Here is a 5,904-nt window from a genome sequence, read left to right as displayed (position 1 = left end):
AGCAAAAATGTTCTTTTATGTTAAAAGAATTATTTTTTACTTATTAGTAAATTTTTTTAATAATTTTTTAGACAGAGTGATGCAAAAGTGTCGAACCAACTCTCGAATGTTGAAAGAAAAATTTTAGTTAAGCATAAAATTGAATTCAATTTTTTTAAGCCTTTTGAGAAGAAACAGAACTGTCAATTTTTCTATTATCATGTGGACATTTTAACCCTTTTGTTTCCGATGTTGTCGGATTTAATGTTTTGTACGCCTTAAAAGAAAAATTAGTATTTTTTTCAACAGGTATCTGTATCAACGCTGTAAAATCTGCAGTTTTCGTTAACTAAATTTAAAAATAAACCATTAAACGTCGTTCTTTAGATACTCATTTATACTGTAAATGCTTTTTCTTTTAGAAATAGATATAAACAATTTCTGAATACTTAGATCAAATAATTATAATACATAATTTGGACGACCAAAAACTTAACCCAAAATTTAACCTTTGGAGAGCTCAAACATTTATTTGTCATAACTCAATTAGATGTCCTTTATAAACCACTCAAGAGATAGTCCGACATTCTTTATTCCTTCTGTATATTTTTATTTTTTGCGAGTGTTTTGATTAAAATCGGCCGAACACAAGCTTCACTTCCGCCATTCATTCATCTCCTCAATAAAAGGCTGTTTCCATTTCAATTCATCCCAGAAACATTCGTCGTCTCGATATGGGCCTCCTAACTTATTTACCCCTCTTTCGCATCATGCGTACCATATTTTCCTAATACGACGAATTTTTATGAGCGAAACGCATCTAAAAAACGTAATCTGGGGGCGCCATACGAGGCTTTGTCTTTATTACACACGAGATAAATGTTATCACAAACCTGTAAAGTTTTTATGGTCTGTGTGAATAAATTCCAATGAAAAATTAAGAGCCAACAATGTCGAAACTATGCGATTGATCTTTTGGGACTGCTAGGAAAAGTTGAGGGAAGAAATTTCAAGTATTGGCCGCTAATGGACGAACAAAAGTCTAAGATTTTTCTAAGATTTGAAATTATAATTCAATTCCTTTTTGTCGACTATTGATCATTCATGTCCGTGCTTCACATCTCTCTGAAAAACTTTATTGGAAATAACATTAGGATTGAATTGTTAAAGTCAAAGTTGTGTCGTGTCTTCCGGCCGCATTTCCTTCGAAAACCGGCGTTGAATCCGTAAGGGAATCCAAAATGCAGCTTTGGAAAGTCAAATATGGTAAAGTAACCGATTTAGATGAAAACGTTTCAGTATTCAGTAAACAAGTGGTGACAAAATTGGGTATTTTGAATAACACATTCGCGAAAAATACTCTAGTTGAGAAAAGCCAAGGAAGTGAATCTAAGAACCCGGAGGCAATTAATAATCGGTTAAGGAAAGCCGAAATTTACTGTTAATCCTTTAACGCGAGGCAAACGCCTGATAACAACAACGGGGAAAGATCTAGGATAGGAGAAGATTAGATTGTTGCGTTTCGGCGGTTTTCCTTCTGATAACAAGAGTTCAGATTTTTATGCAGTAAAATTACTGAAAATATGCGCATATACGTTATTTTATAAATAAAAATAAAAAATAAAAAGTTATTTTTTTTATTGCGTTTTTAGATTACTCAAGTGATTTTAGGAAAGTTTTTATTAGACTTTTTTATACCTAAATTTAACTAATTTAATTTTTTTTGGATTTGATGACTCTACCATTTTTTATTATGTTAAAATCGTATTTGGGTATACAAGAAAGAAAGGCTAGATTTTTCCTTTGGTGTATTCATAATTGAAAAAATAATTAAGAAACTGCCAAAATAAAGGTTTCGTTTAAGATACTTAAAATACCCTTAACTCACTTTTTCTAAATAAAACACCTCAATTTTCTCTTCACTAAATGGAGGAGAATTTAGTTCTGCTTCGATCTGTATCAACATTTCCTATACCTATGTTTGATAGTTTTTAAGTTATATTGTCGTATCAACAAGAAATTGCTCCCTAGGATTTAGGGATATTCTTGAATAGGTTGGCATAAATTTGGTTAGGATGGTTTCTGGTGACAAACAAAAGATATCGTAATTGGTAACTCATGTCAAAATTTAGGTTAACTCACCTGTCAACTTGAATGGATAATTTAATTGACAGTTGACAGCAGGTTGACAGAGAACGTCAAGTGTTAGCAACCCTAGACATTCAAAATTACTTTTGAAAATTCTAGTTACAAACAACATAAAAAACATAATTTTTTTAAAAGTTCGAATCCTAGGTGGTAATTTCTTGTTGACAAATCTGTAGCAAGTTTTTTTTCATTTTTGAGAAATTAGCCATACCTATTTTAGCACAGGTTGTCATAGAAATAAGAAAAAATAGAATATCAGAGTTATTTAAATTTAGATTAAATAAATATAATTTGTATTTACGAACAGAATTACATAGTGGTGAAAAAAAACTTGGCGTTTTTTCAGTAAGAAATATTTTAATGGCAAACTATGCGAAAACTATACCATGGATAGTAATGAATTTCTTCCATTGTAAAAAAAAAGGTCAAAATAACTTGGAAATCATTAAATTTAGATACAGGAAATTTTGATACAGATCGATGCAAAATTAATTAAATTCTCTTTCATTTTATTTTAAATAAAATTGGGGCCTTTTATTTGAAAAAAAAATAGTTACGGGTATTCAAGGTTTCCCAAACGTAATCTTAAATTTTGGAGGTTTGTTAATTATTTTTCCAATTATACATACACGAAAAAAATGATCTAACCTTTCTTTTTTATATGCCCAGATATGATTTCAAAAAAAAAATGGTAGAATTATCGATTTTTGGAGAGGAAGATGCAAATTAAAAAAAATTCAAAAGGTCTAAATATTTCAAAAACTGTTAAATTTAGGTATAGAAAAGTCTCATAAAAACTGYCTSAAAATCACTTGAGTAATCCAATAACGCAATAAAAAACATAACCTTCTATTTAAAATAACAAAGTTGACACTAATTTCTGGTGTAACCAGAAGTGCTGCCCTTGAAAATATTTTCATTGAGTAGAATTTAAACAATTATGGCTATAGTCAAAATTTTAGATAAATGTTACTGTTAGAACTCCCAATACTTCTAATATGGGGTTTAGCCGGAACAGCTTGTGTTTAAGAGAAAAATATACAAAAAATTTGCAGTTTTTTTACTAAATAAAATTAAATATGCAGAATTTTTGGGATGTAAAATACAAGAATGGTAATTTACGCGTAAAAAACGTTTTTTACCTACATGTAAAAAATGCGTAAAAATTGTAAAAAACGTAAAGTACATAAAAAACGTAAAATATTGGTTTGGAGGTTAGGTACAGGTAATGTTGTTGGTGTTTGTGTATCTTGAGTTCTTTSTTTTGTCGTTTTTTAATACAATACATATGTTTCGACAGACTTAATTTTGAAATTGAAATTTCGATAAAGTTTATGCATATACCACGCACTACAGCTTAAAGAAAGTGATAATACCGATTTTAGTTTAGCTTCTGAAAGTGAAAATGTATGTAAACCATTGTTAATTTGTTTTTTCGTTGATTTCTATAATTTGCCTTAATAAATGCTAATTGTTCTCTTATTTCCTTTTTATCAAATAAATTTTTACATTTTATTTTTGATTCAGAAAATCTGAAGTAATTTTTTTTAACATTGTGGTAATGGTCAGCATAAAAAATGCTGCCTTCAACCATGTACCCCAACTACAAGTTCAGCCTATTTGCTTTAAAAAAATCTGAGTAAAGCTAAATTACTGAATTCTGAAAAAGCAGGAGTAAAGGCAGATTCAGTGCATAGTCCAATAAAGCAATAAACCTCCAGTTACCTTCTCAAAAAATGCATTTTTTAATTGGCCTATTCTATTGTTTTGATGTGTTTTGTGCACATCCTAAATAAAAGAAATATTCCTACAAATAATAAATATGCAGTTTGCATAAAATCCGAACTCTGCTGATAACTTTAAAAAAAAAGCAAAAATCTGCCATAGACTTGCTCGAAAATGTTGGTGCAAAATTTCAATCCAGTCGTCTCAAATAAGACATTGTTGTCTCAGACGTTTAAATATTCCGTGCCATTGTCTTATGTTTGACTTCGAGACAGTCATGCAAACAAGTACGACGAAGGCGATCCCTCAACATCTTATGTGGCAAGATAATTCACCACTCGAACGTGTACATGGATACCCCGACACACTTAATTGCTTTTCAAATGTTCATCGGACCGAATCCTTCGACCTCGATACGATGTCCAACACGCAACTAAACTATCTGTTAGACTCATCAACCCTCGATATATCTTTAGATAATCCAGACAAGTTAGTAATTGGATCCTCGCTGGATAAACACGGATCGAGCAACCTTTAAAAAATATCGCCTGTGTTGTTTCACAGAACTAAAGAGAGAGCAATGAGTCGTTTGCTAGTTCAGAACTAACGATTTTAACGACATGGACGCCCATTGAAGTTGCATTAAAGCTATTGTTGAACGTTGCACTGTCATGCAAATGATCGTTCACTTCAATCTGGATTTGAACAATTTTCAACTAAGCCGGATGAAACCATGCAAGAGTTGCAAGCAAAAAGCGCTTAAAATGATCGGAGATTTTTCTATGTTTACGAGTATTATTTCACGAATCGAAGAATTTTATTTTTGGCAGTTATTTTATTTTAAACAAAAAATACACAAAATTCAGAAAAGATTTTAAAAATTGTAAAAATTTTTTACAAATTTGGTCTAGATGTTGATTCTAAACAACTTTTATCTGCAAACGTCACCAAAGTGACCACTTTTATGACTAAATGACACAGGTAAAAGTTTTACCTTTCAGGCATAGAGTAAAAACTGTGTTTTTTTACTTAACGTTTTTATTTTTATTATACCTACCCAAATGTTGTCTCTTTCTTATGTTTTTCACTGCTTCGACAATTTCTGGAGAAGTACATTGAGATCATCAGAATTTAACATTTTGCACTACTAACTGCACTAATCATCAAATTTCGATACTGACGCGTAACATTTGTTATATGTCATTGCATTATTTTGTTCATTTACTTGCTAATAACACGATAACAATATACTGTTTCTTAATAACATTTTGTTTTATTTGTCACATAAAAGGCACTTTGCAAAAAATATTTTTTTTGAAAATTTTCAGAACATACTTGGTTTTATAAAACTAGGCTTTAACTTTATAAAATTAGGCTTTAACTAACCAGAACTAAACCCCAAAAAATAAAATTTTAATTTCAACTATAGTTTATTATTTCAGGTACAAGACGATAAAGAAATTGTTATCTTCAAGTGAAAAGGTTAAGTCACGAGTGGACTTTTTTCACAAGTAGATAAACAGTCTTTATCGTCGTGTATAATATTTCTTTGGTAGGTAATTATTTTGATAAAGAAATAAAAAATCTAAACAGTAGATAATAATTACTTTATTTTACTAGACGATAAAAGACTACTTTATCTACTGAAATTAGTTGATAAAAACACTTTTTAACAATGAGTACAAAACAATAATCATTATGTTTATTTGATAACCAAAAAAAATTTTTTTAACACTTTATCAGTCCAAAATTATAAATAAAAAAATCACATATCTTACAAAAAATGTTGAAAATTGTAAAAACTTATTACAAAAGAAAATGAAAAATTATTGTTGACCGATGATTTTAGTATAAAAGCCTAGATGTTGATTCTAAACAACATCATAACTTTTTGTTCTATTTTCTACAAAAAGCACTTTACTCTCGTTTTTTTGAAAATTTCCAAAACAAACTTGAATTTTTAATTAGAACTTAGTTTTTAACCAAAGAAGAATGAACCCCAAAAAATCAAAATTTAAATTAAGAATTTTTTATCTTTTACAAAAGGGGTTT

The sequence above is a fragment of the Tribolium madens genome, unplaced genomic scaffold, assembly GCF_015345945.1.
Source record: "Tribolium madens isolate multiple individuals breed KSU strain unplaced genomic scaffold, Tmad_KSU_1.1 Scaffold_91;HRSCAF=231;Tcas5.2_LG7, whole genome shotgun sequence".
Classification (NCBI taxonomy): Eukaryota; Metazoa; Arthropoda; class Insecta; order Coleoptera; family Tenebrionidae; genus Tribolium; species Tribolium madens.
This window is presented reverse-complemented; position numbering follows the sequence as displayed.